General features: G+C 52.4%; 1 protein-coding gene across 3 annotated transcripts in view; it reads right to left on the bottom strand.

Annotated features, from left to right (window-relative positions):
* Nucleotides 1–20,925, bottom strand: part of SIPA1L3 (signal induced proliferation associated 1 like 3) — a 186,719-nt gene extending 165,794 nt beyond the window's left edge. For all 3 annotated transcript variants that reach the window (XM_055145449.1, XM_055145450.1, XM_055145448.1), the window contains exon 1: nucleotides 20,715–20,925. The gene's annotated coding sequence lies outside the window, so the exon portion shown is untranslated. The remainder of the gene's footprint in view (nucleotides 1–20,714) is intronic.
* Nucleotides 20,926–22,972: the final 2,047 nt, after the last annotated feature.

Below are 22,972 nucleotides of genomic sequence, written 5' to 3'. Positions count from 1 at the left end.
AGTCAACTAGGCCAAAGAAATGATGGTCTGCCCACAACACTGAGTAGTGCACAGGGGTTAGGAAGAGCCAATGTGGGCCTGAAGAGACAGGAAGGCGCACACACACACACACACACACACACACACACACACACACACACACACACACACACACACACACACACACACACACACACACACACACACACACACACACACACACACCACAAAGTCAATGTGAGCCCTGACTGACACCTGGGAGGCAGCACCCCACAATGCTGCCATGAGAAAAATAAGTTAAATGCAGGAAAATGAGGGTGATATTACCCCTTAGAAAATATTATTTTCCTCTGCAGGATTATATAACCATGGAGAAAACCGTAGAAGATCGAGCCAGGAGTGGGAGGGAACCCAGGGACATTGGTGGAGGGAAACTGACATGGTGGTGGGATTGGTGCTGGAACATTGTATGCCTGAAAATCTATTATGGACGCATTTGTAAATCACAGTGCCTACATAAAACATTAATTTAAACAAACCAGATATTTTTTTACTGAGAAAGAAGAAAAGAAAGATCTACCCAGTCCTCAATTGTTACCGTGGGTAAAGAACTGTAGGAGGAAGCTGGCAAAGGGACAGGGCAGAGAGGCAGAGGGAGACAAAGGGCACCCACCAAATAGGATCGGCTAAAAGCAATTACCAAGGACTTGAAACCAGTTATTGGGGGGCAGGGGGAGAAGGGCCTGAAGCAGTGCTCAGGTGATGCTCAGGGGCCCATGTGATGCTGGAGGTTGAACCAGGGTCAAGTTCCTCCAAGGCAGGCGCCCTAACCATTGGACAATTTCCCCAACCCCTGAAACAAATTCCTAACAATCATGCCTGTTTACTATCCACAGATAAGAGCACTAATTAGGTCACCTGGTCTCTACATAGTACAAAATACCCCACACTTCCAGGTAAGGAGACCGAGGCCCAGCTAAACGTACCCCTTAGCACCGCACCCAGAGACCTGGCAGTGCTGAAACATGAGCCCGATGTAGTATCGTCTTCAGAAGGGGCCCTGCCCCCATGACCACTGTACCCAGAGCTCAAAGGGCGCAGTGAAATAGGGCGGAAACAGCTCTTCTTACACTTGGCACATTCTTAAAAAAGCAGCAGGCCTGGAGGTGTGATGGTAGGTGATGCGCAATGAAGTCCACGGGCATCTCAGTCCCTCAGTGCATCCAGCTAGTGGGAGAAAAGTGAGAGCCCCCGACCTCGCTCCACAGAACTGGGGGAGTCCTGCCCAAAGTAATTCTACAGAATCAAATGCTGACACCGGGAGCCAGGAAACAGATGACAAGGTGTCAGCTATTACACACACTCTTCGAGTGCAACAGTTAATTAAAACTTGTTCAGCTCAGAACAAGAATTACTACCTGATAAAGCAGCGGAGACCGATAAACTGCGCCTGGCCAGTTAATTCTTATTTCCCATGACCTCCCAGCCTCCCTCCAGCAGGAACGCTGCGCACAGCCTGGCAGACATCATCTTCCCACTTATACTGGGATGTGTGCAGGGGGCAGAGTAAAACAAGTGCTTCCCCATCTGAACTGACCAGGATACATCTCCTAAACTCCTGAAGACATGGAGGTCTGTGTCACATGTACCCAGGCCAGAACCTGGGATGCAGAGGCTCAGGGACAGGAGGCCAGAGGCCGAACACTGTAAGCAATTCCAAGGACCACTAGGTGTTCAACGAATCACCTCCCCGACAGTCACAGGGTGACAGAACATGTGGACATCCTACTCATGCTGCAAACGGGACAGCCATGCATCCTTAAGCAGTATCCTCAATACATTTACAAAATAACTGATCTCACACCTCCCACGTGTCCTGCACTGTTCTACAAGGAAAGAGACTGTACCCCTGTGCTTTCTGGGGGCCAGAGAGATGTATAATATGTCAAGGGGTAATAAATGCTACTAAGAAAAATAAAGCATTGCAAAGAGCCAGAATGGTGGAGAAGGGGCACTGTAAGACAATGGGGCCCCCTTGAGTTAAGTGATACATGAGCAGAGATAGGGGAGGGCTTTCAAGGTGGGGGGGAGGGTGTAGCAGTGATCCAGGCGGAGGCAACAGCCAGGGCAAAGGCCCAGCGGCTGGGGTGCACCCAACAATTTAGATAGCAGAGAGGGCGGGAGTGATAGGAGAACAGGCAGGGCGCTGGCCTTGTGGACGGCAACCTGGGTTCAATCCATGACACCTAATGATCCCCTGCGCTCTGCCAGAAGCGACACCTGTGCATAGCGCCAGGAGTAAGTCCTAGGCACAGTCAGATGGGACCCAAAACTAAAAAAAATAAATATATAAATATATTAAAACAACTGAGATGGCAGAGGTAAGGTCTGATGAGACTACGGGGACTTGAGGAAAAGGACACAGGGGCCACTGACACTGGGCACCAACCACTCTGTGCCCAGCGGGTACGTCACATATGACTCATATTTCCCAGTTTATCACATGAGGAAACTGAGGCCTAGAGAGGGGAAGGCGCAGACCAGAGACCGCACAGCTGGGTGTACCAGGCCCTGGCGGCACAGAGCCGCCCGCACCCAGGCTGGCCTCTCTAAGAGCGAGGAGAAAGGGCCTCCATTTCCTCCTCACTCCTGCAACACCCCGCCCACCCTTTCTTGAAGTTTGAAGCAGCCAGGTAAACATTTCCTGATGAGGGAAAAAAGCCACCAGCCCAGTTCCCCAAAAGAGACAACACAAAATTAACTTTCGCTCTCCACAAATCCCTAACGCCCAACAGCGACAAAGCTAAACCACTCACCTCGGGGACACCCCAAGCCAGGCCCGCTCACAAAGTGAGGGCGAGCGCTGAGCCGGGGCCACTTGCCTGAGCAGCCCAGCGCCCGCCCTTGGGTGCTGGCCCCCCTACCTTGTCTGGAATGCGGAAACAGGAGCCGCCTCTAACAACCATTGACTCAACAGCCAGCCCTCCCACTGGGGTTCCCCTGAGAAACACTGGGTCTGCAGGAGCTGGGAGGAGGCACTCCCAATGCAGGTAGTTCTGCCAACAGTCCCTTCGGGAAAGGGAATAGAAGGACTCCTCATTCATCAGACATGTGGTCTGAAGCGCCTGGATAGGTTTAGGAGAATGGTTCAAAGGTAACAAAGCCCGCTAGGGACACAGTGATCAGGAACACTCCCCCCCAACACTCTCCCTGCCTCTGCCCCCTAAGCCCACCCCCCATCACTGATCAAGCCTAGGCTGATCTCTGCCAGCATGGAGTGGGGCTGGGGGTGATGGGGGGCTGACAGAAACAGTGGAGTTCCACGTGAAGGCAGTGCCACCGAATCCTTGGGTGCAGCCCCACAGCTTTGCCTGTTGCCAACTGCCCACCCCTTTGGAGCACTTCCTGCTTCCTGGCTACCTCGGACAACTGCAGTCTCAGGAGAGGCATCACACAGCACCAAAGGCAAGTAGGGAGCAAATGGGCACCCCAACCCTTCAGCTCAGCATCAGATCTCTTTGGGAGGAGAGAGGGGGCCTCCGTGTCCCCTTCCCTTAGTATCCGGTCCTGTAAAATGGGGTGTGGGGAATCAATGGGCTTGGGGGTGAGCACTTGACGCAAACCCACACACAGGGACTCAGTATCTACCAGCTGCAGTGTCACCTGCTGTCCTTAAACTGAGTTAGGTCCATCCTATACCTGCAGAGTAAGGGGTGCAGGCTGGGGAGATGACTCAGAAGAATGGAGCTTATGCCCTGCCCAGCACCACGCAGACCACTGAACACCAATGGATGCGCGCCCCCCCAACACTACTAGGTATGGCTCTAAAACCAAAATAGAAATAAAGGGTCTTATACGTGGCTGACCCCAATTTAAATCCCTAGCACCACATACAATCCCTTGAGCACCATCAGAGATCTGCTTCTGAGTACAGAGCCAGGAACGGCCCCTGCGCACTTCTGGGTGTGGCCCATTCTCCATGTCCCTCAAAAAATAAGTAAGAGTAAGTGGCTAGTGATCGTGGAGTCTAAATTCTGGGCAGCTGAAGAGACAAAATAAGGCTGTTACTGCCCTTAGCCTACACGCACCAAAACTAAAACAAAAGCCAGACACTGGAGTCAGTACCAGGACACAAGGGTAGACACAAACCCCGAACCCTGCCCCAAAGGAGCTGAGTCTCTGAGGATGCACAGGGGACAGTGAAAGAGGCCACTGCACGGGCGGATCCAGCTCTGCCATGGATGGAACCCAGGGCCTCACACAAGCCCCAGTCTCAGCCCCTTCTATGCCTCTGGAAAATGTAGTTATTTCAATTATTTTGCAATAGGGGCCACACCAGCAGGGGAAGGGGGTCAAGTAGTGCTAGATCAAGTTCAGAGGGACCTTGCACATGTCTGTTTCTCAAGAGTCTGGGGGGGGGGGCTGCTCCCAAGTATTCAGGGGGCCCGGAGGCCATTCCCGGTGATTACTGGCCAACCAGAGCAGGGTTCGATGTTCAGGCCTGAGTGGGTGGGGCTGCCTGAGCCCTGCAACGCTGAGGATCACCAGGCCAAACACCGTGGCAGTGCTCGGGAGGACCTGACAGGGGGGGCGGGGGCATCCAGTGATTCTGAGGGGGCCATGTGGTACCAGGGATAGAACCAGGAGAGAACTGGAGTCCAGTGTGTGCCCTAACCCTTGTTCTACTTCCCTGGCCAACCCTCTTACGCCCTTTTCTCATTGGTTATCAGTTTTTCGACCAACCCAGCAGAGTTCAGGACTTACGCCTGACTCTGTGGCCAGGATCACTCCTGGTGGGGCTCAGGGAACCATAAGAGGTGCCAGGGATGGACCCAGGCTAGTTGCATGCAAGGCAAGTGCCCTAATCTGCTGTACTGTCACTCTAGCTCCCTTATGTGCTTTACAACTAACCCACTCCATCCTCCCAACATACAGGAAAAGAAGCCCGTTTCAGCATCCTGACAATTAAGGAAGGGGCTCACCCGAGGCCTGACGTGTACCCAGGACTTGCACCCTGGTGCTTCATTTCCCAGTTTCCCTGCAGTCTCCAGGCCAGTGTCTTTCAACTTGTGCCTATAGGCACCCACAGAAAGTTCCAGAGGCCAGGCACGTGGCTCAGTGGAGAAACACAGGTCTTGCATGTGAGAGGCCTGGATTCCGGCACTGCAACAAGCACCACCAAAAACGTTACCGTGCAGGGGCCGGAGCAATAGTAGTGGTTAGGGCGTTGCCTGGGGCATGGCTGACCCAGGTTCGCTCCCTGGCACTCCATATGGTCCCCTGAGCACTGCCAGGAGTGATCCCTGGTCACAGAGCCAAGAGTAACCCCTGAGCACTACCGGATATGTCCTCCTCCCCTATCCCGCAAAATGCAGAGGAACGTGCAGCCTGCAAAACCAACAGTCACTTCCATGGCTTGCTGGGAGGAGAGAGCTGGAGTATAACCTGCCAATTCCTGTCTTACTCAGAGGCCACATACTGAGCACCTTCACACACTGCCTTTGGTTATTCTCAACCCACCCCCTCTCCTGTGAGCCCCACAGCCACCCGCCAGCAGTCCTCACTGGACACGGGGCTTCAGCAAAGTACCTCAATGAGGGAGGTCCAGGTCAGGAGCAGAGAGGCCAGCTGCTGCTCCCTGCAGACCGCTCCTCCCTCAGCTCCCAGCTCAGACTTCTCTGGGTTTTCAGACAAGAGATTTTGCTTTCGTGACAAGGAGGAAAGCTTCCGTGGCGCAGGAATATTACATGATGAGAGAACAAGAAGCTAATGCCCAGGTGGTTTCTCGGGCAATCACTGAACAAAGTTGGTCAGGTCAGGGCAGGGACAAGGACTGTGCAGGTGTTAAGTTTCTACTTTGGTTTTGCTCATTTCTGCAGCAGATCCAGAGGTCTGTCAGCCCTACTGCGGCTTTTCCCATCATCCTTCCTTAAACCTTTCTCAAGTTTTCTTTTCTGGCAGCCATGTTCCTCCCAACCCCTCCTGTGCTTCAGGTAAGGATGGCTCCAGTCCCAGCCTAAGAGCGAATCCTGATTGGCCAAGGCCGATGATTTGCTGGGGCATGCTCAAGTGATGGCCAATGAGATAATGAGGGGAACCTGGGAGGTGGGATCCATGAAAGGCTCACTCTGAAAAAGAGACAGTGCATGAGATGGACTCACCCTGCTGTTGGATCTAGCCCTGTCAGCGCGTGGCCACTAGGGCTGTGGCAGTTGTCTTGCAGACATCGGGGAAGCCCAGGACAGAGTAAGGATGCTGGAGAGGGCTGGACTCCTAACAGGCGTGGTGGAACTGCTTGGCCAACCCCGGTGGTGCCTAGCTACAGGCTTCTCATACAACATCATAAATCTCCTGATTCCAGGTCAATTCCTACTGGGTTTCTGGCGGGTTAATTAGTGGTTCCCAGAGTGTGCTCCCCGATCAGAAGCACCAGCACCCTGAGGGAGCATGTGAGAACGGAAGCTCTCAAGCCGGAGGACAGTCAGACTCCGAGAGGGGCTAACAAGCTGGCTAGGGGTTTCTGATGCCTGCCCTGGTTTGAGCGACAGCAAGGCATGTAGCAGACTTAAAGTTCTCAAAATGAAGGGGAGTGGGGCTTGGGGGGAGGTGGTGAGAAAGATAGGGCAGCAGAGAGGGTGCTTGCCTTGCATGTAGCTGACCTGGGTTTGAGCCCTGGCTGGACCCCCAGATGGTCCCCTGAGCACTGCCAGGAGGAAACCCTGAGAGCCCCCGGGTGTGGCAAAAAAAAAAAGAGCTCAGAGTGTATCCTTGGGGTGAGACTCTCACTCCAAATCCTGGGCAGTGTGACCAAGGGCTTTAGTTGTTCAACTTTTGGTGCTTCATTTGCACATGGGGACAAGGAGAGTAAGAGGCCATATCTTGGGTGTTGGGAGGCCTGATCGCTGTGGCAAGCACCAGCCCAGTATCTAGCGGCCATGTGTGCTGCTGCAATTATGACTCTTTGAAGCCTAATAGCGTCCTGACCGGGCTCCCCCAGAGCTGGATCCATTATTCCTTTAGGTTTACTCAATGCCTTACCCCAGTCCAGCTGCAGAAGGGCTGCAGAGACTGGTGATGCTCTGGTCCTAAGAGGCGCCACCCCCAGGGGGCAAGAAAGCCTTTCCCTACACCCGGACTACGGCACCTCAGCTCTGCTCCTACCTCCTGACCCTCTGCAGTCCCAGAAGACACTCCCTGCACTGCCAGGCTGGGCGTTCTACCAGTTGCTCTGCCCAGTCACTGATCCAGCATGCCCACAAGCTCTGCCCGCCCCCAGAGAGCACTCCCACCACCTGAGTCATACCAAACATCTGGCAAGAGCCAGGGGCTGCCCTCCCCTCCTGGAGTACTCTGTGATTTCAAAACTGGTGGCATCAAGATACAGAAAGCCTGAGTGACTAACACCAGCAGAGCGAAGGTCCCAGGAGGGACAGGCGGCCTCGTGTTGGCCTTCAGAGCAAGACTGAGGAAGAGGCAATGAGTGAGCCATGCCACAGGCACTCAAAGGGATTAGAAGGCAGTGGCAAGGGGGAAGAGGTCCTGACCTCAGCGATCACCAACCCCGGGCACAGGAAAGGACGGGTCATTTCCATGCTCCACAAAGGCAGATACAAGGCTAAGCCTCAGAAAACTGCCGATAGTCAACCTTTCCTGATCCTAGAAAAGGCAATTCTACGGGGCTCAACTAAAGTCTGGAAACTCACTCAAATAATGCCCAGGAGAGGAGCTGGTCAGCCCCAAGAAAGAATAGTGGCCTTGGCGGGAGGGCAGTAGGTGCCTTCTTTTCAGTTTTGGTTCCATGCATATACGGTCACGATTCAACAGGTATTATTAAAGGCCGTAAGGGCCCTGTCACGCCTGCAGATCTTCCCTTCTCAGCCACAGACAAGACGGATCTCCCCAGCTCCTAGGGGTTCTGCAAGCCTGTCATCACTCTTCTCGGTTCCAGCCAACATCTCAGTCTCACCATGCCCCTAGGTGCTCCCTCCACCCAGAAACCGCACTGCTCACACGCCCCCATCTCCTCAGGCCCGGATCAAGTCAGCTGCCCAGCACCACTGTCTAAAATGTCAACACCCATCACCCTTGTGCACTTTCTTCCGCTTCCATGTGTCATCAATGGACACAGCATGTATTTTCCTACTTGGGTACTATGAACCCAATCTGAGTGCCCCCCCGAGGGGCAAAGCCTTGCCTACCTTGCTCACAGCTGAATCCCTATGCCCCAAAGAGTACTCTGAGCTCAGACAAGGGCCGAGCGATAGTACAGTGGGCAGGGCACCTGCCTTGTAGGCGGAAAACCTGAGTTCGATCCATGGTACCCCATATGGTCCCCTGAGCCCACCAGGAATGATCCCTGAGCACAGAGCAGAAGTAAGCCCCGAGTACAGCCCAGGTATGGCTCAAACCACAACACCACCTTGCTGAAAAAAAAAAATTCAGATGAATGGCAACCAGAGAGATAGTGCAGGGGTTAAGGCAGTTGTGTTGCATGTGGCAAACCCCAGTTCAATGCCCATCACTACACAGTCCCCCTCAAGTACCTCTGGGAGAGACCCCAAGCCCAGAGCCAGGGACAGCCCCTAGCACTGCCAGATGTGGCCACCAAAACCCAATTAATTAATTAAAAATCAGATGTAGGGACAATCCTGAGTGAACACAACCAAGTACACAACTCCTAATCATAACACAAAAGGAGTCATTTAAAAAATGATTCTAATCAGACGCAGTGTTTCTCAAAGTGGGTGATAACCACCCCCTCAAGGTGGGTCACTGGGCAGACTGGGGCAGAAGTAGCCTCAGGTGCCATGGAGGGGAGAGGGCACTGTTTGTTTGCTGAAAGAGAACAGAGTTCCAGGAAACAATGAGTAACTTCTTTTCTGCAAAGGAGGCAGCAGACCAAGGAAATTCGGGAACTGCTGGAGGTGGGGATGCAGCTCAGTGTTATAGCGTATGCCTCACAGGAGTGAAGCCCTGGGTTTGATCCCCAGCACACTGGAAATGGGGGGAGGGGCGGGAATATGTGCATATGTAAAATGGAATAATGGAGTCCAGGGAGAGAGTGCAGAAGACGAAGTACATGGCCTGCATATGCAAGGCCCCAAGAGGCTAGAGAGAGTACAGCAGGTGAAACGCCTGTCTTGAGTGCATCTCATTGGGTCTGATTCCCAGCACCACATATGGTCCCCCAAACTCCACCAGGAGTGTGACCCCTGAGCACAGAGCCAGGAGTAAGTAAGCCCTCAGTATAGCCAGGTGTGGCCTCCCAAAACAAACCAAAACAATAATCTCCAGTAACACGTGGCCCCCCTGAGCACCACTAACTAAGGCCTGGCATTTCTTTGAAGATTGCGCCCACCCCACCCCATCACCCAAAATTAAGGCGTCAGGGAGACTGCACAAAGGGCTGGAGTACATGTTCTGCACGCCTGAAAGTCCAAGTTGGATCCCTGGCACCTCCAAGCACTGAGCTGGGAGTAGTCCCTGAACAATGTTAGGCGCAGACTCCAATCCAAAATAATTAACTTTAAAAAATTAAAAAATACTTGGGGCAACAACTAGTAGGCAGGGTGTTTGCCTAGCATGGTGGAGCCCAGAGCTCCAGCCCAACATCCCATACGGTCCCAAGCACTGCCAGGTGTAACCCCTGAGCATCACCAAATATAATCCCTGAACATCGCCACGCGTGGCCCAAAAACTAACAAGAAAATTTAAAATACTTTGTTTTAAAAAATAAAGGATAGCTCTTTGGTCCCCGACGTAGAAGTGCAATGACAAAGGGGAGTTCGTCATTCAGGAAGCGTCGCAACACATTGCACCGCCACTGCGACTCCAAGACCTACCACCCCGCCAAGCACAAGAGGAAGTATAACTGGAGCACCAAGGCCCAGAGGATGAACACCACCGGCACCGGTCGCACGAGGCACCTGAAAATTGTGTATCGCAGATTCGGGCATGGATTCCGTGAGGGAACAATGCCTAAACCCAAGAGAGCAGCTGTTGCAGCATCCTGTTCATCTTAAGGACTTCATCAATTAGTATGAATAAATGTTCTGGTTTAATAAATAAATAAGCTAAAGGATAACGACAACAACAACAACAAAAAATTGGGGGGGGGGGATCAGCTACAGTGCCAGTATTTGGAGTTTGTGGCGCTCAGAGCCAGGCTGCACAGCTCCACACTGGGACACACAACACATGACACACAGAGGAGCCCAGGGTCACTCCCTGAAGGCTCCCTACAGAGTGGCGGTACTGGAGCAGAGGCTGGAGGAAGCAGGAGGGGCGGGGCTGCTGCCAGGCCCCCCCCCCGCCCCCGGTGCTGAGAAACGGGGTCCTGGAGGATAGCCCCGGCAGCAGGGTCAGGCCAGAGCTCCTGACAGGCTAGCAGAAACCCCCGACACGGCCCAGGGCGCCCTCTGTTCCCACCACTTACACCCAAGAAGTTCTGTCACTCCTTACTCTTCAGAGATCACCTCCCCACCCCCCACACACACACTTCGAATGCAAACGGAGACCTCTCTTCCAAGGGAAGGCGGAATGGGGGGGGTGGGGGGACGTGTTTTCGGGCTGCACAAGAAGGATCAGCAGGTCCAGGCACTGGCACAAGCTGCATCTTGCCCTGTTCTGCTTTTGTCAAAAGGCAGCACAGGAATCCGGGGGCACGTTCCCTGCCTACCACTGCAACGGCTGGATTCTGGTTCCGTGGTGGGGGGGGGCATAACAAAGCCCCATCAGAAGATCAGTCCCGAGGGGAGGATGGGGGAGAGGATCAGAGGCATCCGGTTGAAACTTGTCTTTGGAAAAAAATGTGGGAGGGGCCCCATCAGGTGCTGGAGGGAAATGGAGAGAGGGAGGGAGCTACTGGCCCAAAAAGGGGTGGGGCGAGGAGGGGTGGTTTCCTCACTGCTGCCCGCTAGACACCTGCCTTACCAAAGGGGCTTCCAAAGCTTTGGGTCATGTACTGTCTGGCTGAATGAGGATAAACAAGCCGCCCTGTTTTTATCAGAGGCAGGAAAGTCCCCTATGCATACAAGAGAACTGAGTAAATTTTGTTGTACTTGTTTCTACCTTCTCATGATGAGACACTTGAAACACACAATGGGACTGGGGAGAGAGAGCAGCAGGTAGGGCACTTGCCTAGCAGACAGCCAAACTGGATGTGGACCCTGGCACCCCATATGGTCCCCCAAGCCCACCAGGAATGATCCCTGAGCGCAGAGCCAGGAGTAAACCGTGAGCAATGCTGGGAGTACTCCTCCCTCAATAAATATAAACCAAACACACAATGATAAAAAGAGTGTGTCAAATCCCATCCCAGCCACACCAAATCATGGCCAATCACATTTCATCTTAGTCATCTGTCCTCACCTGCCCCCCTCCACTCCCTACTCCTCTATATTCTGAAGCAAACCCCAAACAACTCAACAGTTCATGCATAGGTATTTCAGAATGCATATCTTAAAGATAAGGAATTTTTTCTTAGCAGCACCCTATGATCACACCTAAAAATAAGTAAATAAACAAGAGCTCCTTCGTATCAAATATCCAGATCATTTTTGTAAGTTCCAGAATCAGAAAAATCTCATGGCCACAAAGGTGTTGAAGCCTCCAGACCCAAAGGGCCTGAGATCAGGAGTGGGACTAGCCAGGAGACCAGTGATTACATGGAATGGAGAGGCCAGAGCTGTGGGTCTGAGCCTACTTGCCTCACCCGGCTGCTCAACTTGGGTCGGAGAGATAGTACAGTGGGCAAGGCACTTGCCTTATGTGCAGCTGTGAGGAGAGAGAGGATAGAGGGGGAGAGAGAAAGGGGTTGGAAGAGAGAGAAAGAGAGAGCACGCCTGAACTCTGGGAGAAGATGACTTGTCTTTATGGATGTATGACAAGACTTTTCTGAACCTCAGTTTCTCACATGAGAACTGGGAACAACAACCAACAATCTCCCACAGAGTGATGAGGATTAAATAGGTTTATCACACGAAGAACACACAGAGACATGCCCTGAACACATTAGAGCAATACCGCTGGCTCTCCTGTTTCATTCAGCAGTAGACACTGAGCACCATTTACACTCCAGGCTCTGAACAGCAGCAGGGGGGGGAGGAGGCTAAGCTTCTCATGAATCATCACCTAGAGACAAGGACTGGAACCAGGCTACCTCTTGGGGACATGACCAGACTGAGGACCTCTAGTACCTGGCAGGTTTGGGCTGGAGAACCAGACTCCTCCTGGCCGAGACGCAGAACCCCCTGGGACAGTGACTCCCCCAGATGACAGAAGAAGCCGTGTGACGTCCGGCCCCTCCCCACTGTGCCCTGCTCTGGATCCCAGGGAAGAGCCACAGGCTGGCTGAGCTCAGAGGAGGATACGCCACACTCCATGGAGCCAGCAGCTGTGCCAGACAGAGCAGGCAGGTGGAAAAGAAGAGGCTTCAGACCAAAAGGAGTTATTTAGAGAAGAACTTTCAGTAAATGGGGTCCTTTCTTGCTTCCTTGGTATTTTTTTTTTTTGGTGGTGTGGGGAGCTTTTTTGAGTCACACCTGGTGGTACACAGGGCTTACTCCCGGCTCTGCGCTCAGGGGAACGTATGCAGTGCCAGGGACCAAACCGGTGTGCAAGGGACTGCAGGCACAGCAATCCCTGCCTGAGTAACTTTCCAGCCCTGGGCTTCCTCACCCTCACTGCCATCCTTCCTCCCCATCAAACCTAGAGCTCAATAGAAAGGGAGGAGCATTCACTTGCTTGGGTCTAAACCTGCAGCCAGCAAGAACACAACTCGAAGATGTAACTGGACAATACCCTGGAAATCCATATTGTGCTGTGGTTTTCATTGTTCAAAACTCAGACCTTGGAGTAAGGAGAGTACTCACGTGGCAGAGTACATGCCCAACAGACACGAGGTCCTGCATTCGCTCCCTGGCACCACTCAGGCCTGCCCCTTTCCCACTGCATGCAGCCCCCCAAGCACAACAGGGCCTCAGCACCACTGCTGACTGTTGGGCTGAGGACCACCAGGAAGGGCCCCAAATGCACCCTCTCAGCACCACTAGGTTGGCCCCTATGCCCAAAACAAAACAAAACCAAAATATCCTCAGGTCCCAGTCTCCTTAAATACCACCTAACACAGCACACCTAACAGTTTTAATAGCCTCTGGGAGTTGGAGAGAGAGTAGAGAGGAGAAGGCAGAGGCTTTGCATGGGGCCAACCCATGATGCACGCCAACACCCCATCATCTCCCCAACCACTGCCAGAAGGGGCCTTCATAGAGCCAGGGGCAGCCCCAAAACCAAAGTTGATATGGATAAATATGAAAGTCCCTTGAACTTTTTTTTTTTCTTTTTGGGTCACGCCCAGCGATGCACAGAGGTACTCCTGGCTCTGCACTCAGGAATTACTCCTGGCGGTGCTCAGGGGACCATATGGGATGCTGGGAATCGAACCCGGAGTGGCCATGTGCAAAGCAAACGCCCTACCTGCTGTGCTATCACTCCAGCCCCCAAAGTCCTTTGAACTTATGGGAAAAGTAAGACGGAACAGGGCCTGAGTTCACTCCCTGAGTGTGGGGCCTCGTGCTGCCATTCCTTAGCTGCCACCTCAGAACATGGGGCTCAGGCCAAGCACTAAGCACCAGGGTAGGCACACACAGTGCCCTGAGGAACGCCGGCTCCAGGGTCTGCTCTCCCTGCTGAGCTAAACATACTTTGCATCACGCACCTGCCCTTACTCCCCAAGAGAAAACAGAGGAGATGGCTTGGCCATGTCACGTGACCGGCCCGTCTCTGGTGCAAGCTAACCAACACGGACTGTGGCCGAAGCAAACAGAGATGCACTGAGAGTATAAAGTGCACAATATGGACCATCAATAACACATATTGATTACATGTTAAAACGATAATATTTTAGACCAAATAAATTATTTAAATTAATTTCCTGCCTCTTCTTACTTTGCAAAATACAGCCACTCTGAAACTGTAAAAGACATCCAGGAGCCACATGCCACCCCCATATCCCTGGGGTGTCAACAGAAGGAACCACACGGTGCCATCTTCTGTATCATCGCCACACACCCTGTGTCTAACCATGCTGCCAGTACACGTGTAAAGTAGGGAAAATATTTCAGCGCTGGCTGGTTGCATGGTAAACCCCTGTCCCTCCGGCTCTTAAAAGCACCCACTGCTAATCTCACAGCTCACCTGGCTGCCCTTCACTGGGCTCCCAACAGTCCAGGAGTGGGGCTGGGCCAGGATTATTATCATTTCATTGCTGAAACGTGTTTTACGGGACCAGAGCAATAATACAGCGGGTTGGGCACTTGCCCTGAACATGGCCAACTTGGGTTCAATCTCTGGTTCTCCGTGCCACGCCAGGACTGATCCCTGAGCAGAGAGCCAAGAGTAAACCCTGAGTAACACCGGGTGTGGCCCCACCCCCTCAAAAAAGTGTTTTGCTACTTTAGCAGCCCATAATGCTGTCACAGTACTTACAAATTCTCTCTCTGCTGTTAGCCCAGGTCCTTGCAAAACTCATCCAAATGGGGGGCTGGAGTGATAGCACAGCGGGTAGGGTGTTTGCCTTGCACGCGGCCAACCCGGGTTCAAATCCCAGCATCCCATATGGTCCCCTGAGCACTGCCAGGGGTGATTACTGAGTGCATGAGCCAGGAATGACCCCTGTGCATTGCTGGGTGTGACCCAAAAAGAAAGAAAAAAACTCATCCAAATGGGACCCTCACTTTGTTCACTCTCCTCCAACCCCACAACCCGGGGCTGGCACAGTACGCAAACAAGCAACCTGGTCTTTTCTGAGGGCAGGAATTACTGAAGGCCGCTCAATCTGACATGTGAAAATTAGTATATAAAAATCTGATTTAAATGAGGCCAGGATGTGCCCACACACATGAACCAGCAAACAACAAGCACCAACATGCCTTGCACCTCTAACAGCCCAGAGGGAGAGAAGAGTCCCTCCTTATGCATTAAGGGGCCCTCTGAAGGCTATATAAGAGGCCAGAGCAAGAGTAGAATAGGTAGGGGGGTGCTTGTCTTGCAAGCAGACAACCTAAGTTAGACCCCCCAGCATGGGATCCGGCGCCCCACCAGGAGTGATCCCTGAGTGCAAAGCCAGGAGTGAACCCTGAGTACTACCAGATGTGGCCCAAAAACAAAAATAAAAAGGCTATATAAGGGGGGGCTGGTTTATAATCTGGGATAGTGTGTCTTGTCATACGACTGTTCTTTTCTAAACGTCAAACAACAAACTCTCAGTTCTTTCTGATTAAACCCATATTCTTGGCGAAATAACTAACTGCTTTTGGTTGGGGATCAACGGAAACCACCAAATGAACTTCCCAACAAGAACGGACCCCACTGGGTCTTGCTGTCAGTGGAAATAGTGCCGCAACGTCACACCACATTAATATCTTCACATCCTGCCCCATGTGATGTATAAACAAAATACCAGGATGCTTCGCCGGTCCACACAGAAAGGAGGGTTTGGAGGGTGAAGGCGCTTGCCTAACAAGCAGCTCGGACCACCACAAGCCTAGTTTGAATCCTGCACCACAGAGGGTTCCCAAGCACTGCCAGGAGTTACCCATCCCTGAGCCCTGCCATGTGGCCCCCAAACCTGAAAACAAACACACACTCATACACACAATGGAAACATTACGTCCACAGGCCCCACCTGCATCCACCTGGTGAAGGCCTGGAAAGAAAGAGTATTTGGGACATGTGGGTGAAGAGCTGTTGTTTGGAATCAGCCTCCTCATCTATAAAATGAGCTTCATAAACGTGTCGTCGTCAGCACATTAACAGATAAACAGAGGGAGCTGGAGCAATAGCACAGCAGGTAGGGCGCTTGCCTTGCACGTGGTCAACCTGGGTTCAATTCCCAGCATCCCATATGGTCCCCCTGAGCACCGCCAGGAGTAATTCCTGAGTGCAGAGCCAGGAGTAAACCCTGTGCATCACCGGGGGTGGCCCAAAAAAAGCAAAACAAAAACATAAGCAGAGGCCAAGTGTGGAACACTTAGAAGCCTCCCAGCAGCGAATAAGCACCAGTTAGCTACTACCAATCCCGTCGTTTTCAAAATTTTTTTTTAAATTTTATTTCAAAATTTAATGTGAACTCAAAAGAAAATGGGAATCCATCCTTCGCCAACCCCAGTGATACTGCTTTTGACGCAAACTCAATCCCACTCTGGGCCTTTGCACAAGACCTCCACTCTGCCTGGAATGTTCTTCCACCAGCTCTTGACACAGTCAGCACCTCTTGCTCACCGAGGTCTCCTCTCCCCCTCAGAGAAGTCTGGGAACCAGTTCCTGATCAGATAAGCTGTCCCCAGCACCATCCTGCCCCTTCAGCCATGCTCTAGCCCCTCACGCTGTTATTTCCCTGGACACTTAAAACCACCTGAAACTAAGAAAGCAAGGCTCCCGTTTGTCTTGACTGCTGTGTGTTTATGCTTTCAGTCACTATGTCTCGCTATCCATATACTAGGCTGCGCTCTAGATGTGTTCTGGTGAAAGAGAAAGAAACAGGGGAGTGGAAGCAGAGTCCATCGCAATCTCTTCAAACTGGAAAATATCGGGGGTAGTTTTTAAGTCAGACCCATAGGTTGATAGCTTATGCTCTTTCACTAATTGGCAAATTCTCACAAGTATGGGCAGTTTGATCCCTGTGCTCCTTTCCGAGAAAAGATGAGGGAGAAAAAAGAAAACAACCAGTTTATGCATATATGATAGTCACGTGGCCAAAGGCAGACAGTACATTCGCTCTATTCACAACTGCCCAAACCTGACAGTGGGTAACAGATGCTAGACAGCTAGATCTGAATACATGGTTCTCCCAAAGGCAGAGGACTTAGGGTTTTTGTCATTGTATTCGGGGGACTACAGCTAGTGGTGCTTACGGTTTACTCCTGGCTCAGCAGGGATCGAACTCAGGGCTCCTGCACACAAAACCAGCCCTTTCAACTATCTCCCTGGCCTTCTGGAGGAGAGGATTTTGTGGTAGTGGTTGTCATCACTGTTGTTTTGGGGCCACTCTGGCTGTGTTCCAGAGCTTACTCCTAGCTCTGCACTCAGAAATCACACCTGCTTGGCTTGGAGGACTATATGGGGTACTGGGGGTCAAACCTGGGTTGGCTGTGTGCCAGGCAAGTGCCCTGCCCACTGTACTACCTCTCTAGGCCTGGAAGAGAGGATTTTGAAGTGGAGTCCCATTATTTTTCTCATATATCTGGATTATTTGATGTATTGTAACAAGCATGTATTTCTTTGTTTAACTTTTATAAAGTCCAATTCAACCCATGCTTGCACATATACAAATTAAGACCATGACCAAAGCAATCCTAAAAAAATGAAGTGCGCCATCAATCTTTTTTTTTGGGGGGGGGGATTGGTTTGGGGCCACACCTGGAGCTGCTCAGGCATTACTCCTGGCTTTGCACTCAGGAACTATTCCTGGTGGTGCTGAGGGGACCAGACGGGATGCCAGGAACTGAGCCCAGCTCAGCTGCGTGCAAGGCAAACACTCCGCTCCCTACCACCAGTCTTAAAGAAAGCAGAAACACACAAACTGGTCAAACAATTAAAACAAAGACTTACAGGGAAATATCATAAAACATAAACTGGGGTCAGGGAGTGAACTTCAAGGACTAAAGCATAAACCTGGCATGTACAGGGCGCCGGGCTCAACCCCTGACACAGGATGGCTCCCCAGCACTACCAGAAACAGTGCTGGTGGCGGAGGACCTCTGAGGAGACCTGCCCCACGCACCTCACCCCCCCCCCCAAAAAAAAAAAACAGGGCTATGGAGGTGGCTCAAAGGGCTGGTGTACAGCTTTGAGTGTAAGATTCTGGGTTCCAGGGCTGGAGCAATAGCACAGCGGGTAGGTGTGATTTCTGAGTGCAATTTGCCTTGCATGCAGCCGACCCGGGTTCGATTCCCAGCATCCCATATGGTCCAATAAGCACCGCCAGGAGTAATTCCTGAGTGCAAAGCCAGGAGGTAACCCCTGTGCATTGCCAGGTGCGACCCAAAAAGCAAAAAAAGAAAACAAGATTCTGGGTTCCATCCCTGGCACCCCATGGTTGCCTCAGTGCCACCAGAGGCTAGCCCAAAGTCCAAGCAGTGTGCAGCCGGGGACTACTACTAGTCCCTATGACCACAAAACACACCAACAAAATCCACAAAATCCAATTTAAATTTGTAAATGAAACGCCTAACAAAGTTAAATTGTTGCCTAGGGTATGTCATTTTTCTTTTACATAAGTTTGAAATAAATCAGCAAAATGTTTTCCAGGAAAAAAAGGCGCCAATCACTGCACATTCTAAATTCCATTTTGATTTACCGCCTGACAACTGCAATGTCTGGAACACAGGCTCACATTTAACTGAGACCATTCCATCCAGACTGCTGAAAACCATGTGCTGTTGTCACTAACAATTAAAACCAAGAATTTTTTTTTTTATGGTCTCTGCTTTATAAAAAAGAAAAAAGGCAAAGCAAAAACACTCAGGTAAGTTTGGCAGCCTGCATGAATTTGATTGAATCCACCAGTTCCCATCATCAAATAAAATCACAATGACAAGTTCTCACAACACCAACGTAAATGGAGACCTGGTGAATTCCCTGGGCGAGGACTACATTCTCTTGTCATAACCCTCTGGCACAGAATAACTTTCCACAAAGAAACCGAGAACTCGGCTTAAGGCCTTGCCAGGTTGAAAAGTATCAACACGGGATCCTGAAAGTCAGGCTCTGAGGTCGCATGAGTGGCTACCGCTGTCTGGCCAAGTCCAAACTGTCTCCTCTCCCCACTATGAATGCAATGCTGTATGAACATTGATTCCTGATGACTTCAAAGAAACAACTCGACCCTACAGGAAGAAGCACTCCTTCCAGTGGAAGTAGCCTAGAAGATGGAGGCCACGGTGGGCCAATGAAGTGGCCTTTCTCTGAAACAACAGGTTTCGTCCTTTTCACCCATCACCTGGACCTGGGAAGGCTGGAGAGAACAACTCCAGCGTATCTGGCTTGGGCTGACAGCCCATTTGCTAGTGACTAATGGGTGTGAGAGGACAAAAGAGATCAGGTTGAAGGCACTACCTTCAGGCTTCACATCTGGAACTAGATGTGGGGGGGTGGAGGGGTGGGGAGGCGGGGAGCAGGTTAATAAGGCTCTGAGACAGAGTCAAGTGCTGGTAGCACTGGGACTGGATGTAAGACCAAGAGTGAAAAGTGCTGGTCTGGTGGAGAGTGTGAGATCCCAGCAGGGGGCTGCTGAGAGCATGTCAGCACCATCTCTTCTCAGACCAATACTGCAGAATGGCCCATAATTTAACCCTTGGACGGGAGGCGGGGGGAGTAAAATGGAGCAAGGGGGTCACTAACCTGGACCCATGCTGCCTTGAAACTAAAATCAGAAGCAGCGAAAGCCAATCAAGAAAAACAAGATATGCTTATTAAATGTTTACTGTGCACCCAGGCTTGTGCTACACACTAACCATGAATTATCTCCTGAAATCATCTAAACAACCCTGGCACAAAAGCCCTAACTACCATTTCACAGATGGGACACTGAGGCTGGGAGTGAACATGTGGGGGAGCCCAGGCCTGTCACGTCCCAGCCCACATTTAAGCAGTCTTGGGGCCAGATGGAGAACACGAAGAACAATTACAATACATTAGAGCTGCTACTTAGTGAGAGATGGCTCTGGACTAGGAATACAATCTCAGCAAATCCTTTCCGTCCTCTGCGGCTGGTGCTGTTATCCCATGTCACAAATAAGGAATTGAGGCTACAAGGAGCAGTCAACCAGACCCACTAAGAGTCTGGAGGGCAGTAGAGATTACGGCTACAGTCACAGTCCCACCTTCAGAGGGTCTCTGGGCCACTGGGAAACCGTAATGGATAAATGGTATCATTTATGGAAAGCTGAAGAAATGCCAGCTGCTGCTCCAAGCGTTTTACACACGGTATTCTTCATGCACCCTGAGGACACCTCTAGGAAGGGGCTGCTAGAAAATCCCATTTTAATAGCATTCTACAGGGAAACCGTGACACAGGTTAAGTCAGTTGCCCAAGGTCACATGGCAGATAAATGGCAGAGACAAAATTTGAACCCACGTCCCAATCCCCCCCTAAAACCAAAGCCTTAGCAAAATAATTTCAGTGAACAGCAGCTACCCCGCATGGAGTGCTAACTATGATCTCGGCTCCACACATGCACACGCTCAACTAAACCTCTGCAGTTGATAGATCGTTCCCCCTCCCCGTTTCTCAAGGGCTAACAATAGCGCATACACGTTCTAAGTGCCTCCTAGGTGCCACATGCCTGATTTGCCAGATCTCAAGATCTCAACAGAATCCCCAGCAAAAGATGGTGACTCTTCTCCCGTCTCACCAAAGAGGAGAGAGACTGAGGTTCGGCGAGGATACCCTAGATCGCAGCTCCGGAGTGGCAGCGCCAAGAAGCAAACCCACAGACACCCGACTCCTACTCCATGCTCTTTTGCACAGCGCTGGGCTACAGGTCTGCAAAGTTGAGCCATGCGGGCATCAGTCTGGTCAGGTCCCGAGAGCGCGAGTCCCAGAGCCGCCGCCCCCCACAACCGATGCCTACACCCTGCCAGCCACCCGCGCTGACCCTCGGGGGTCTCCGAATGGTCATCGATTCCTCGCTGCCCTTGCGCCCGGCTGTCCCTGGCACACTCGCGCCACATACCTGGGCGTCCCGGCTTCCCACCCCGAGGGCCCCAAGACCGCGGCGTCCGGCCCCACGCCGCTCGCGGGAGACGCCGCCAGCTCCGGTGGCCCGAGTGACTTCCAGTGACTGCCCACTCTTCCAAGCCGCTTCACGCGAGACCTCCTGGGAACTGTAGTTTCACCCTCGGCAGCAGCAAACGGGAAAAAGCCTGGCGCGCGGGGGCTGCCGGGAACAGTAGGCGCGCCGCCGCCGCGCTACCTCCTGGGAGTGGTAGTCCGCCTGGCGCCTCCGCGCCGCTCCAGTCTCTAGGGCACTTCCGTAGCCCCGAGGGGCGTGAGGGAGGGAGGTGTGTCTTCGGGGACTCGCAGCCCGGAGCCGCGCTCCTAGCGCGGCGAGGGCGGTCTTTCCCTTTCTCTCAGCCCGCTCCGCCTCGTCCCTTCCCCGGGAGAGCCTTCTCCCTCCCCGTCTCCCTGAGGCGCGAGGTACTTACCCCGAGGGCACGAGCCTCGGGAGAGGCGGGGACCGCCGAGCCGTGCGCCAGACCCCCAGCGGCGGGCCGCGGCGGAGGAAGGTAGCCGCGAAGCAGGGCGGCTATGCGCGCTCGCGCACGCGCGCTCGCCGGCCAACTCCGGCCTAAATTGCCTCGGGCCCCCGCGGGGGAGGACCTTTTTTTTTTTTCTTTCTCGTTTCGAACGCGCGCGCGCTCGCTCGGATTTCCTCCTCCCCACCCCCTCGCCCCCGCGCCGCCCCACTACGGCCGCGCGCCAGTGCGCACGCGCTCTCGCGCGCTCGCTTCGCCTCGCCTGAGTTCAGTCCGCGCTGCGCGGGCTTGGAGGAGGACTAACCGACTTGTCGGTTGAATCCTCCTATCGCCGCATCCCCAAGGTCGACGTTGAGACGCCCCTTCTAGGTCGGATCCTAGAGTAGGAGCACCTGAGTGACGCCGTACCCGCCCCCTTTTGGGATCCAGTCATTGCAGGTATATAGGCACGCCTCCTATCCCCCACCACCACCACACACACACACACACACACACACACACACACCTCATACCTCAGAAGCAGTCACGCCCTCGTTCTTTCCACACGGAGAACACACACACACACACACACACACACACACACACACACACATTCGTACCAGTACCTCGTACCTGTACCTAAGAGGCAGTCACGCCCTCGTTCTTCCCACACGGAGACCAGGACGCCCAGACTTGAGGGGCCTGGGGCTGATGGCCAGTCGCCCCTTCCAGCCTTCCTAGGCAACTCTAGATTTCTTCTCTAGGATTCTCCTTAGCACCACCCAGGGGCTGCCCAGGACGATCAGTTTTCTTCCATTCACCCATTCATTCATAGATCACATTCCTAGAGTAGCAGTTGTCAAATGCCTACTGCCCGGGAAACTTTGTCCAAGTTTTCTTCACCTGCCGACATTATCAGGGATCCAACCACGGTGGTTTTTGTTTTTATCCTATCATGTTTTAAAAAAAAAACCAAAAAAACCACGTTGCACTCCTATGCCATAGATAACCACAGTGTTCAGTAATACACCTGTGACCCTCACCTGTCCTGTCACCTGTCCACTGACAGAACCAAGGCAGAACCAAGGCTGTCAAGGAAGGGGGTTTTGACCTTTATACCGCTGAGCACTGGCACCAGTTCGTGGACCTGAGATTGAGGATCACTGGATCATGGAATACCAACGTCCTCTGGTCTTTCTGGAGTGGCAGAAAGAGTACAGTGGGTACTTGTCCTGCATATGGATGACCCGGATTCAATTCCTGGTACCTCATCTGTTCTCTCAAGACCTACCAGGAGTGATCCCTAAGCACAGAGCCAGTAGGCCGTGGCCACCGCCTGGAGTGGCCCAACAAAACAAAATAAAGCCCTCCTGTGTCATCTTCCACAAAGATACACAGACTAGAAGCTAGGAAGCAAATTTCTTCTTACGGAGGACAGAAGGTCATTCTTCACTTGCTAATTCCTTCAACAAAAATGTATAAAGTGGACTGGAGCAATATTACAGTAGATGCGGTGCTTGCCATGCACGAGGCTGGCCCAAGTTCAATTTCCAGCATCCCATATGGTCTCCCAAGCACTGCCAGAAGTAATTTCTCAGTGCAGAGCCAAGAGTGATCCCTGAGCACCTCTGAGTGTGATCCTGGCCCCCAAATACGTATAAAGCACCTACTTCATCTCTGGCCAAGAGATATCAAAATGGAGTTAAGACCAGGGCCTTGTATATGCTGGACAAGTGGGAGGCCCCTAGAAGGACAC

Source organism: Sorex araneus, chromosome 8 (assembly GCF_027595985.1).
Source record: "Sorex araneus isolate mSorAra2 chromosome 8, mSorAra2.pri, whole genome shotgun sequence".
Classification (NCBI taxonomy): Eukaryota; Metazoa; Chordata; class Mammalia; order Eulipotyphla; family Soricidae; genus Sorex; species Sorex araneus.
The sequence above is the reverse complement of the archived record's forward strand: the minus strand, read 5'-3'. Positions and strand labels throughout refer to the sequence as shown.